Below are 15,427 nucleotides of genomic sequence, written 5' to 3'. Positions count from 1 at the left end.
ATAAGTCACTAACGTAATTCATAACCGAGTAACCACCCTATCTTAAAACGCGTTATAAAATCAAACCTTACTTATGTCACTACCCACTATATCACTAATTCGTATTTAGCCTACTTAAAAACGTATAGAGTAAGAGGGTAGGTTCTTAATAGCTATATAAGATATCAAGGAGCAAGAAATTATCTTAATTTAACAGGGAGTAAACCGATTCGAAATAGATCGTAATAAAATACGCGCTAACTATCTAAAACCTATAGCGATTAAAGAAGATTCGCTTTAAAAATAGATTACCTCTTTAGATTCTCGTGGAGTAGCCCCTCGACTATCGACTATACGAGAAACAGTATAAGTATTGTTCTCTCGTTTGAAAGACTATCCTTTTATATAGTATCGATCCTACTAATAACTCTATAACTTAAACAAGACCGGTTTCATAATAGGCCTCATTACGACCGTAAAAGTTATTACTATAAACGAATTCTCTAGCCGTCGATCGCTTTTAAAACCTAGAAATCGCGTTTAAGTAGCTGTAAGTAATATATATAAACGTGTCATGGTAGGCGCTTCCTCCTTATATGATTTTTAAGGGTAAAGGCTTTATAGAGTCTTAATTTGATAGCCTTCCGAATAATAGAGACTTAACATTAGTTCGAACGGATAGACGTCTAATATAATTAGCCTTCGAGAACCTAAAAAGTTCTCTATTCTATTTCCTTCTTTACTTATGAAGGGGAGGTATAGACTCTTAACAGTCGATAGCTATAGGAGTTATTTAATACTATTGTTCTATAAGTTTACGAGGAAAATAACCTTATCGTAATTTACATACCACTGTATATTTATCTTATATCCTATATCCTCTAGATATTAGCTATTTCATAGTGTTGAAACGTATATATAGCGAGCTCGTTAAATCGAAGATACGAGCCGGAATCGATTATATTAATAAACTAGACTCCCTCGAATCCTACCTAGCCGTACAAATTGCGACATTGAAGTCGGAGACTATTAAGAATAGCTTCGTTACCGCTGATTTAGTGCCTTATAACCCCGATAAGGTTATCTCGAAGCTTAGTGTTTACGTTCGTACACCGACCCCCTTAGAGCCGGGGTAGCTAGTCGGAGCTAAAAATGCCCTTAAATTATATCCAATCATAAAAAAAATAGGCTTCTTCGATAAAAGCGTATTAAATTATAATAAAATCTATAGCTGAAAAGGCTTAAGAAAGAAGATAGTGATTTACGCGCTATAAACGAGAAGAAGAAGTAAAAAAGGGCCAGACTTAAAAGGCAAATACCTTATGAAGGAGACCTTGTAGCCACAGAGATATCAGCTTTAGTATCCTAGCTAATATAGGGAAAGTGAGCACGAGTATAGTGTAAGGTATACTACGGGTTAGCACCTCTATAGCTACGTACGAGAGCCCTACCGAGACACTTACACTGTAGAATACTAGTGCATGAGAGAACTTTGTATAATACTAAGTCTCGCGTTCAATTTAATGAATTTAATAACGTTGTAAGTAGATAATCATATTAAATAGAACGCGTTTTAAAGTAGAGTAGCCGCTCGGTTATAATTTATGTTAAAATTGTTTTACTACTAAATTAAACTAACTAAATATTAAATTTAAAAATAATTTATATAGGTAAATTATACCGTAAGTGTAAAGCCTCTATATTTATTTATCTTTCTACTACATATATTATGAATTAAAGGTACTAACTGTAGTTTATATTATGAATAGGCTATAATAGGTACCTTTATTAATTATTATCTGAAAATTGAATTAGGACTAGTTTAAGATAGGGTTTTCTAGTTTATAAGGGGTTTACTATATAACAATAAACTACTTAATTTAGATAGCTCGATTATTCTTTGAAGGTCTCTATTTCTATGTCCTTCGTCGCTATATTAATAAAATAACCCTATTTTTACTGAAGTATTTGCAATAATTCCTATTATGGTATATAAAAGTCTTACTTTGGGTATACATATTAAGAATCAATATTATTATTTACAATAAACAGTAGTAGGTATTAAGTTACAAATTGAATATAGATTGAAGCCTCCCTTCTAATAGGTATATATTTCAGAATAAAGTCTATAACAGACGGTATAATAATGAACTTAGTAGATAAGGTCGAGTATTTCTATATTATTTAAAACACGTTATTTATTAAAATTTGTATACTTAGGCTTTTTCTTATTAAATACTTATAAATTGAATAAATTGGTCGCTTAATAGTATTAAGAGTTAGAACATGATCTTAACAGATATAGTAACTACATAAAGTGCTTATATTATGTATAACCTTAAAGGTTTATTTAAATATAAATAACCTTATCTCTTTTAATAAATATTGTTATAATAAGTACTCCTTAAGTACACTAATATTCTTTATTTTCTAGCAGTAGGAGAGAAAAGAATTTAGTAATACTATATAATTCATATTCGAAAGTCTTTTTAAGATTTTACCTATTTCCCTTCACTATACCAAAGAGACCTCCTATATCTAGCTATGATTAATATCTTGAGCTACAACAAAGTAGTACATATCTTAAATAATATAATAAAGGAACCTGGTAAAGATAAGGTTTACTTTGCCTTTTTTTTAAAAAAAAAAGAATTTATTATATATAATACATATAGTTATAGATAAAGTTTTATTATAAATAAAGCCCTATATTTCTATATCATACTCTTTTTGAATATAAAATTGAATTATAGAATATCTATATACAGAATAATAAATAAATAAAATACATGATAGAAGAATATAGGTATAAGACTACTCTAGTGTTGGGGTTTAAATAGGTAAGCGAGATAGAATCTTAATAATACGTATATAATAGAAAGATAATCAGTATAGCTATAGGAAAGAGGTCTCCAGATTAGTATATATAGACTGCCTAATACTCTATTCTATTATAAGTTTTAAAGCTTCGCGATACTAGGATTCTATATAAACGTTACCTTTAGCTATATACTAGAAAAGTCCTCACTATATATTAGTGGTAACGTATCTATGATTACCGGTAGTGATACTAGTAGTTTAACTCGCAGAAAACATATATTAGTTAAGCCCTTAGACGATTTAGAAGACGGCTTTATTAAATTTATGTATCTCTTCAGGCTTAAACTTATACCTCTAATAGAGAATAATTAATTATTATACTAATAGCCTTTATTAGAACTAGTATAATCTAATACGAGATTATACTAAACGGTATATTTCTGGCGAAGGCCACGTATCGCCTAACGGAGTGCGCTACTTAATATAGTAGGAGAGTATAACTACCTACCAGTAGTTATAGTAATCTTTTTAGCTCGGTATATAATCTACTAAGCTCTTCTAGTGGGTCGTAATAGCCCCTAGAATCTCGGCCTTATCCTTAATTTTTCTTTAGGCTTTTACGTGACTTACTTAATATATAACTTAGAGGTAGACGTTAAATAAACTAACAGCCGTATACCAGTCTAATAAAACTATTTAAATCTGGGATTTTTAAAAGCCTATTCACTATATTCTCGATATCCTTTACGGTCAGAGATATATAGTAAGAGCTAGGTAACTTAATATATATATAGTGTATTAATAATCTTTCCTAGCTCGAAATTAACGCGTTAAGTTATTCTTACTTAGGTAATATAATAGAGATATTAATCCCTTATTCCGGCCACGGAGTTTAAAATAAGTGACGTAATAATAGTCTATAGAAAAACCCCTCTTAATTATAAGAGTTAAGCTCAATAGCGTGATCTTTTTGCTTAACTTTCGCTTTTCTCGGTATGATTTAGTTATAAAAATTGAGGTTAAAATTAAGAAATAGAAGAATGATATTCTAGATAAAGATTACCCCCTACGTAAGAGGGTAGGTGGTAAATATAAGGCGGCTATCAGTAACCAAGGTTTCTAAATATCAAATCTCTCGTTATATAAAATAAAATAAGATAAAGCTATAGATAAACTAGAATAACCTTTTTAATTATAGCTCCTATAGGTAAATGATATAAGCTACTTTCCTTGGTCTACTTTTTTCTAGTATATACTTTAAATATATACTAAGTACCTAGTAAGTCTAACTATAAAAGTATGTTAAGTATACTTATCTAATTCATCTAAGTACTTAGGTTTTAACTTTTTTCAGGTAAAAAATTGTGAAACTACGCTTATTTCTACTTGGATAGGTAAGCGAGATATAATCTAATAAAAGTGTAAATAATAATGCTAGATATATAGGAACTAGCGTAGGACTGCTATCTAACTAGTAGGCTTATATAACCAAGTTGTATATAAATATAACGTACTCTTAGGCACTAGGTTAGTTCTAGTCATTACACTCGATATCCGGTTTTTATATTAGATAATAAGGGTCTGACACCCCTAGTAGCAGGATAGTTCTCATAAATACAGTGATAGAAATACGCTAATATATTAATTATTATATAGACATAGGATATCATTAATCTATTTAGAATATAATTTATATGTAGCCCTTAATATCTCGATTTAATACTAAGTTCGCTACTTAGGATCGAAAGAATTTATTAGGCTATATAAAGTAAATATAGATTTTAGCTACTGAATTATAGCCGATTCTTTCAAGATAAGGAATAGATTCCCTAGTTTCTTAAAAAACTTTATATTGGGATTATCTCCTAACGAGGTATAAAATCTCTTCCTAACTAGGGGTATTAGGTGCCTTAGAATCGTATACGTAAATTAGGTAATTAGGACCTATAACTAGTTATAGAAACTAACCTAGTTCGGATATATTAGTTATATTATATAAGAATAGTAGTTAAATAGCACTCCTACGCTAATTCTTATCATTATATACGTATTTATTAGATTCTACCTTACTGACCTACCTTAGCCTAATAATAAGCGTAGTATTCTAAATATTGATAAGAATTATCATATAAAGGGGCCTATTATTACGATCTAACTAGGAGAGCTTAGTAGTTCGTACACTGAACTAAAAGGTTACTATAACTACCTAACGGTAGTTAGCCCTCCTACCACATTAAGCAGAGCACTCTGTTAGACTATGCACGTGACTTTGTACACCACCACTATATACTGTTCGGCGTAGTCTCTCCTATCAAACTAAATATATCTATTTAACTTCCTATCACACTATACTAGTTAACACCTAAATGTATTTATATTTTTAGTTTGGATTTTCGCCTATTCTTTAATAGTAGGTCTTATCAAGATAGCGAAAGTTAAAAGGCATATTTATATATCTATAATAACTAGCATACTAGGATAAATATTTAATATATAAGCCGTGGTATCCTAGTATAACGTTTAGCCTATAAAAGCTTTTTTAGGTTTTCTTAAATATATTTCGAACAAATTTAATATATCGATTATGAGGAGCCTTAAAATCCGGTATATAGCTTGAATAACTAGGATTCCTATTACGATTAGTAGTAGAAAGAACAGCCTATAAGCTCTTTTAAATAAAATATATATCACTTTGGAATGTAGTCACTAAGGTATAAGGTATATTTAGTATATTAGATAATCTAAAGACTATAGTATATTGAAATGAGTGTAGTCGATTCGGAATAATATATTTTGTGTATCTGTATCCTCGATAAAAATCCTATAATAAACCTCTTTTATATAAGCTATAAAGAACTAGATGTTAGGAAGGAAATCCCAAAAGTCCATATGATTTAAGATGATAGGTATCGATTCTTAAGTAAAACGCGTTTCTAAGGCATGCATTCTTATCGATATATGATCGTAAAACACTATCCCCTTTCTGAATAAAGAGGATATACGTACGTACCTCTAGGGCTATAATAAGCTTCAATCCTTCTATTCTTAAGCCATTTATAAATATACCCCTATATGTATTAACCCTGCTTCTATAATAGAGTATAAATACCGCTTTAAACCTCAAAAGCGAAATCTTCCTAATATATGAATAATATAAAAGCCGGATCGAGCAGGATAACTATAGTCATAGAGAAACAAATTTATGATATTCTCCCTTTTTAAATACTTTATCTCTTTGTAAAACCACGCCAGTCTCTGGGTTTTAGATAGGTAAGCGAGATACGATCTTGCAAAAGGGTATATAATAAAAGGGATATATTATAATAGGAACTACTATTTAAGTACTACCCTTCTGTAAAAAATATATGTAGTATTAGGGGCTTTAGTTAGCCTAGTCAAATATCATGTCCGCGAGGCTCGTAAATTACGTACTTACTAGATAGTCTTCATACTCTTGCGATTAGATTGGTATATAAAAAGTCGGTTCTATCGATATTAACCTAGCGAAGATTAGCGTAATTTATAAAAAACTACCTTAATATAAGCACGGTTAAAACCAATAACATACTCAATACTGAGAGGCTATAGAAGTGTCATGTTAGAACTATCAAAGTTAAACGGGGACTGCTCTGAATAGTACACGGTGGCTATAAGTTACGTGGCTTATCAGACTATGCTTCTTTATGTGGTGGGTTATATATTTATACTAACCTTTTACTTCCAGATATACCTTAATAAGCTCTCCTAGTGGGCTATAATAAGAAGATAAGATAAATACACTAGTATATATATAGGAATAATCTTATTCTAACATTAGATTCAATTGAAATACGACGTAAGATAAGTACTTTATCTAATGAATATTAATAAATAGTAATACCCTTTCATATAGCTAGTAGTCGATATCATTAAATTACTTTAAACCTATTCTAGGCTAATTATATCATTAGTCTATCTAATGTAGCTAACGGAAAAATACTAGATTCTAAGAAGGTTGAATAGGGTGAACTTTATAGAAGCCTTTTCTATATAATAATGTATAGTAGCAATACTTACTACCCTAACGTAATTATTACCTTAGTAAACGTAGCCTATCCCCGATTTCCAGGCTCAAATAAGGTTTCTAGCCGAACGTAGCTTGGATGTCTATCTTTATAGTACGTATGATAAGAGAGTAACTTTAGTCTTATTAAACTTATAGATATCGCTATTAGTAATCTATACTTCTTAATAGTATTTTTGACGAGTTAGAACTATTTCCCAATTCTTATAGTATCTATATAAATAAAGTCTTCACTGGTAATTATGAGCTCTTGAAATTATATTAACAGATCTAGATACTATCAGATAAAGTGATAGACCTATATTTTGCCGATAATTATAGTCGGAGTAGATCTACGGTCGGCGAGTAATATATCATTCGCTACGTCTTATATAGTAGAAAGCCAAGGGGCTACTTTACGATTATCTAATTATAAAATCTAATTATTATAAGTTATATTTTCTATGATTTACTTTAGTATCTATTTACATAGGCTTCTACGCGTTATCTAATACCGGTGAGGCGTCGCCGAAGGGCTATCTCTTGTACGTTAAAATATCGCCCTAAACGCCTAGTCGGCTTTATGTTAGGGTCTAAAAGGGCTAGTTACTAATAATAGCCTATTCTCCCTATTATATACGTTTTAAGCTTTCTTTCAGTATAAATTAGAGCTAGGTTACATAGTAGTAGGTAGTATATTTAAATACTAACGCAAATATAACGCACTATTAGAATCAGCATCGCTATGTCTGGTTTGACAGGGAGACTGTACCGAACGGTACGTGGATGTTACCTCACGGAGTGCGCTACTTAATGTGGTGGGAGAGCTGACTGCCTGACGGCAGTCATAGTAACCTTTTGGTTCAGTGTGTGAACTGCTAGGCTCTCCTAGTGGGTCGTAACACGCACTCCCTGCTACTTATATACTAGATAAGTTATAGGCGGTAATAATAATATTTCTTCTACTAAAAATAAGTCGGATCAGTCTAGATTTTAAAGGGGTATTCAAGGATATATAAGATTAACTATTAAAGGATAAAGGTTATAAATCAATAGTCTTTAACTGCTATGGCTTAGATTACGAATATAAATAATTACTACGGAGTAGTACTAAGTATTTCGATAATATGATACTCAGATACTTATTATAGCTTAGAGTAATCTCTAATTCCAGATAAAGTATTAACAATAAACTTAAATATTCTTAACGTAATTTATAATCGAGTAACTACCCTGCTTTAAACTATATCATTTTTAATATAATTGTCTAATCGAATTTGTATTAAGTTGATGATATTAAACGTGAGATTTAGTATAACGTATGGTTATCCTATAATCTAGGCGGTTAGATAGGGCTCGAAAAAGTCTAGTGTATTGATATAATGAATTCTTACTCGTATTTTACCTAAATAAGCTTACTATAAATACGTTTCAATGCTATTAAATGATCAATAATAAGGGGGCTTGAAAGGTAAGACGAATATAGAGGGAAATATAAAAATTACGACAATATCGCTCTCCTGACGAAATTAATTAGATTATAGTGTGGAATAACTCCTATAATTATCGAGTCTTAAAAAGTCTATACGTCCCCTTTGTATATAGAAGAAGATAGGATAAAAGCCTTTATAAGCTATCGAAGGTTACCGGTATTAGGGATCTACCTCTTTAAACTAACTCTAAGTCCCTCATCACTAAGAAGGCTATTAAATCGAAATTGGATGAAGACTTTACTCTTAAAATCATATCAGAAGCGCCTACCCAAAAGCCCTTATAAATAAAATTATAATTACTCCTATATTCTTTCTAGGTCGATAAGGTAATCGGCGGCTATAGAATTCGAATTCGTTTGCGCAATATTTTAACAGTCTTAATGAAGCCTATTATGAAATATAGTCTATACACCGAAACTACGTACCCTACCCAAAACCGCGTTACTTAATGAGACCTCTCTCCTTTCATTACCCGCTAACTATACTACTTATTCGTATTTAACTCTCTTAAAAGCATACTAAGTAAGAGGGTAGACACTTATCATTAATTAAAGCTATTTATAAGGGAGATTCAACATCTGTACGTAGAGTAGCACGCTATTTTAACGTACCTAAATCGACCCTCTATAAGCGGCTTAATCGGGTTTAAGCTACGTAATTATTAGCCTAAAAAAGCTGAATCCAACTAGGATCAAGGAAAGTCTCATAAAAAATAGATTATTCTGGCAGATTATCCTAGGGTAGCCCCTTAGCTGCCTACTATACGAAAAATAGTAGATTTATTACTTATAATGCATAGATCTACCCCTCCTCTTTAGTCGGCTACAAATAGATTATAAACTTCATTGAAAGGTATCCCTTACTATCCTCCTATTTCCAAAGACGCTACGATTATGAACAAGCCAAATATTAAGATCCAAAGGTTATTTCTAGATAGTTTGATAGTTCTATCTTAGAAAAAGTCTCAACGTACGGTATCGATCTCAACAATATTTATTAATTTAATAAGACTGGTTTTATAATAAATTGACTACGAAGGTTATAGTGAGAAAGTAATTTTACGGTTGGCGATTAAAATGCGCATAGGTAACTATAATCAAGTATATAGGTTTAAAAGGGTAAGCGCATTTATACGTAATCTTTAGAGTTAAAGTCTTTATCGAATCTTAAATTGATGAGCTTTCAAATAATTAAAGATCTGAGCTTAGTCTTAATAAACAGATAGACCTCTAATTCAATTAACCTTTAATAACTTGAAAAGCACTTTGTTTATTCTACTTCTCCTCGTATAAAAGAGACGTGTAGAGTCTTAGTGCTTAACGGCTATAGTAGATATTTAACTCCAAAATTCGATGAAATTTACGAAAATAGTAGTATTATAGTAATTTTTATACTGCCGTATTTATCTGATCTTCTATAGCCCCTTAATATTAGCTACTTGAAAGTATTAAAATCGTTCATGGTTAGCTTATCGAATTGAAAATACGGGCTAAAATAAACTATTGTAATAAACTAGACTTCGAAGCCTACTCCTCCGCGCGCATTAAGGTATCTAAATTAGAGGTTATTAAGAATAGCTTCTCCATCGCTGGTTGAATACCTCTTACCCCTAATCAAGTAAGTACTCTGAAACGTGAGCATTCTAATAGGCACGCCGAACCCCTTCCCCCTAAACTAGGATAGTCAGTAGGAGCTAAAAACGCCCTTATATAAAAGGAGGACTCCTTATCACGAGTAATACTATTAAGATAGCAATTAAAGCCCTCTGAGTCCGTAACTTTCTATGATAAATTAAAATTATGAGCCTATTATCATAGTATAGTTAGTAGCTATTCTCGAGAAAGAGGTAAGCGATTCATGCGCTATGAGAAGAATAAATAGAATCAGGCTAGATATATAGGTAAATAAATCGCTTCTTAGGAAGGCCTTACTATTAGAGATACCTCTACCTTGATAGTATGGCGGTAGTAGGCAAATTTATCGCTAGAGTTAAGTAAGGTAAACCAGGGTTTACTACATTTGTAGCTACGTGCAAGGGTATTACCGAGAATTTAGAGTATAGAATTTAGTATTTTAATAGAACGTCCTATTCTTCTAGGTCTCGTATTTAGCTTAGCTAATCTAATAGGGTTTTGGTTTAGAAATTTTATTTTAAATAGTTACGTTAGGTAGGGGATAGAGCTTTGGTATGTACGTAGCGTCGGTATAAATCACGTTAGATATACGCGCCGTAAGTAGTAAATCTACTATTTCTCGTGTAGTCGAGGGGGTACCCTACGAGAATTCAAAGAGGAAATCGACGTTTAAGGCGAGTTCTCTCCGATTTCTATTGATTTTATACTATTAACGAGTATTCTATTACAATTTGTATAGCTAGTAAGGCGGTACCGGGGGATCGTATAAGGAATATCCACTTAGGTTACTACCTCTTGAAATAATACAATTCTTCTTTCTTATTAGCCCAAATTACTAGTAAGAACCTACCGTCTTACTTTACGTTTATAAGTGGATTACGTAGGGATTAGTTGTATAGTCAGTGATTAAAGAAGAAAGAAAGATTTATTGGACTAACGCGTTTTTAGTATGGTAGCTACTCGGTAGTGAATCACGCTACAAGAAATTAGATTAACAAGCCTAACTTCCTTAAAGCCTACCCTAATATACAAATTAAGGCGTTTTAGATTACAAAATATTCTTAATAGCTTCACTACCGCCTATCTAGTACTTTTTAACCCCAATCGGGTGATGTAAAAGCTCGATATCCATAGTTTTATGCCTCATCCCTTCCTATAACGATAGGATGGTAAGTACTAGCTAAATCCGCTCCTCAATAATACATATTTATAAAATTACTTCTTTAATAAAAGCGTTATGATACCTATTATATTACTTATATAACTGGCCGATATCCTGAAGGGAGAAGTACCAGATCTACGTGGTAAAAATTTAAAAGTAGAAGCCTAAAGCCATTAGGTCTATCTATTGAATTTTCTCCGATAAAAGTCTAATAGCTAGCAAGGTATTAGCCCTATTGTCGAGGTAAGGATATACATACTACTAGGGTAGATATCAAATAGTATAAGCTAGGCCCTATCACTAATAAAACCGCGGTATGAAACTATCATAGATGTATTAAAGTTAAAGGGAGCTAGATTATCGGGAAAATACCTATTATAATACAATTCGTTTTTAATTAAATTCTTTCTTAGTTAACAGTGTTTAGCCAGGATAATTATGATTAATATTGATAGGTAGGTTAAATACGTAGCTCGCTAGTGACGAACTAATATAATCTGACCAAGCAAAATAAAATATGTATTTTGTACTATATACTATAAATTATTGACATTAGATAATAAAGGTCCGATACATAAAGACCATCCCCTTTACAGGGGCTAATATAAAGATAAACCCCTTATTTAAACAGTTGCGGTTAGATAGATACTAGGAATATAGTGAATATATAAAATAACGAAGGATATTATTCAAATTAATATTACGATAAGAAAACAGGGGTTTACTTTATAGTAAAGAAAGACAATAGATAGATATGTGCTAAAGAATTAGGAAAGAATATTTAGCTAGGATATCGGTAGTTAATAGCTTAGCTTTCCTAATAATTAAGATACCTGTAGGCTTCTTTAGTCGAAGTAGCCTGTTTTACAATATTACAACGAGTATATCTCTATATGGTTATATTTAGCTTAAGCTCGTAATAATAGGGCTTATAGAGTAAATATGATTAGTATTAAACTATCTATTTACTCCAAAAAAATAAGCTGTTAAAGATAAATATGCCTTAACATATGGATATTATAGCAACTTATATGGCTACCAGTTATAGATTAACAATGAATTACCTTTTTAGTTTTATAAATTTTTCTTACGAAGGTTAGCGGCCTCATGCAGTAAATTAAAAGTAATATACGCGATATAAAAATAGATAAGTATTTAATTATGATATTTTCACTTATAAAACAGTATCAATTCTTTCTATAAATAAGTTAATCGACTAGATAATCTATTTATTGATTTATTCTATATCGACTAATCTATTTCTTAATTAAAGAAGACTATCTATAGTAGTTAAATAATTATAACTAGTTATTACTGAGAGCCTGAAAATAAGGGGAATCAAAGGCTCGTGTAACCCTATACGGACTTTAACTTCCATAAATATATTCTGTTATACTTCTATTAATCACTATCTTGTTCATATTCAAGTTCAGAGTTACGATCTATTACCCTTTATATAAAAGTCATTCAAAAGAGAACGTGTAGCCATATAAAGAGTAATCCTACTTGTAGTGTAATCCTAATATGTCAATAGAAGATACTTATTATAATATCTATATTTATATAAAATATAGGTAAAAGATAGTTTTTGAAATTTAGTATAAGGTATAAGTACTAGGTATCTTGTAAGAATCACTAGACTTTTATCATATATATTTTATTATCGTTATGTGTATATCATTGATATAGATACAACGTTTATATATATCATATTCGAAGAGCTCTAAAATGACTTTTCATAAGCTTAAACTTAGTAAGATATATATTTAGATATTTCCCTAACGAGAAAATAAATTATTTAAGCTTACATATTAATGTTTAGAAAACCTTTTATGTGCTAAAATGCTCCTTCTTAAGCCAAGCATATTCTATTTTTTAACAATAAATAAATACAGTAGTTAACTATAGTCTAATTAATAGTATAGGCTATATCTAGTAGCCATAATTCCTAATATACCCATTATTACTCAAAGTATTTAAATCTACGATATAAGATAAGGATCTAATTATTAGATTAAGGTATCGGTCGTAATACTAAGTAAGCTATCTGAAAGACCCTCGAACTCAGCCTTTGGTAATAGATACTAGCAATATGAGTAATACTTAGACCGTTCTCTAATATAATCCTCCTCCCTTCCCTTACCTTCTCTATTACCTCCTAGTGGGTCGTAACATATATATTATTCTTCTACTATGATCTGGGTATTAGAAGGTAGGATAAATATAGTATTGGGTATTATTTCAGTTCTTATAGTTAGAAAGAACCCCTGTTTCAGCTCCTTTCGCAAGGTAATAGTCTTAACGTTATTAGTTAACGATCTCCTAAGACAATATTTACTAGACTTTACTACCTAGAATATAGGATATTTAAATTATAGCCTGTAATTATAGTGAATCTCGTATAGTATAATAGACAGCTTGCCTAGATAATTATAACTAATATATATTATTTTATGTATATCGTAGCGACTAATACTATATTTTCTATACATTAAGACTGCGGTAATCTAGTATTAAATAGGAAATATCTAGTTTCCTCACTAAAAATTCTTATCAACTGTTTATTTTAACTATTTTATTTATGGGTATAGAGGGCATAAAGCGCAAGAAATAGGAATTATTTGTTAAAAGTTCCGATGTCTGAAGGGAAATGGTAATGACGAAGGAAGTACAAGCTAGAGATCCTTTCAAAAGAATAATCTAGTTGTTAAAGTTTGAGGATTTAATTCTCATTGTGTGATAGTCCTATTAGATATTAGAAATCTCTGCCGTAAGCTGGTCCTAGTTCGATTCTCGTGTAGTGAATAATCATAGTGGCTGTCGTGGCTTATTTATGGCATAAGTCATAGCCAGCGGCCATAGATTTTCAACACTATCATCTATTGACTAATCTGTGATAGAGATAATGTACTCCGTATCACTAGTAGGCTTAGTATAATCGGAGTCGGGCCTATTAGATACGGTCTGACGGCTTCTAGTAGATTTAGTATCGGGGGGCTTAGGGGGAGGTAAGCGGTACTTAACCAGGTAAAAAAATAACACTAACCCCGGCTTAATGAATGTCAGCCGGGCTTATGACCTATTAAAATGTACGATGTATATAGGGCAGTAATAATAATTTATCCTACAAGATAGGGGAAGATTGATTAAGAATATTAAGTCTAGATATCCACCAATATACAGAGAACCTCTTATATACTAAAGGCTCCTCCTCCTTAAGCCAAGACCAATCCTTTTGTTAGATAAAAATGGTATAGAAAGATTATGACTAGCACCTATAGTATAATTCTTAACAATTTAAAGGTAGGAAAATTATACTTATTTCGATCTAAGTTTGAGTACCCAATATAAAAAAATGTATTATGTCTTTATCTTAACAAGTATACTAGATATTTCTCATAGTAATGTCACGTAGTGTCCCTTTTAGCTTAGTTATAGCTCATTTAGGACGACATACTAAAATAGTAGGTTTATTTTCTCCAATAAAGAAGATTTTATTAATTTATCATCTAATACGTATTGTCTAGTTATGTTTTAGTCAAATAAGTTTTTAGCAATGATATAAAAATTTGAATACTATAATTAGATCTATCCGGGATATCTATTATTTTACCGATTATAAATAGTACTTAGACGAGGATAAAAATCTTATTGGATTTCCCTGTAATTATAGAAATCCCTAATTGTTTATAAGAAAGTATTTGATTATTCTTGTTATTTTAGATTTTATATAAAGGATAATAATATTAGTTATTATATTAATATCATTTAGTGTATATATATTATAAGTTCTTAAACATCGCTTATTCATCCCTATAAAAGAAAGTGGTTAGATTGACTCGAATTAAGATTTATAACAATCATGCTTTAGCTAGTTATTTAGCTATAAGCAAAGAAAAAATATTATAAAAGGTATTATCACTAGGATAGAATTGTGAGATTACGATGCTAGAATCTAATAATGGTATTATACCTAGGAATGGATTGAATTCTGATTATAGGAACCAGTGTAGGATCTGCTGTTCAACTACTAGCCTCATACGATATGACTAGGAACTGGGTCAGTTCTTGTAACTAATGAATGGGACTTAGTAGCCGAGTCGCATATCAGGCTGCCGAGGCTCCTAACAAGAGGTGGTTCTGACAGTCAATATTGTACCCTACCAATAAAATTATAGTGACAATATATTAGCATTAGATTTCTCTTTAATGATTAGTCCCTGACTATAATCATACCTTCTTGCTATTACACCCTTCTTCCTTCTATTTCTATCTTGATCACTTAGTGTGCTACCCA

Source organism: Penicillium nucicola, assembly GCF_028828085.1.
Source record: "Penicillium nucicola strain IBT 29836 chromosome Unknown utg000001l, whole genome shotgun sequence".
In the NCBI taxonomy this organism is placed as follows: Eukaryota; Fungi; Ascomycota; class Eurotiomycetes; order Eurotiales; family Aspergillaceae; genus Penicillium; species Penicillium nucicola.
The sequence above is the reverse complement of the archived record's forward strand: the minus strand, read 5'-3'. Positions refer to the sequence as shown.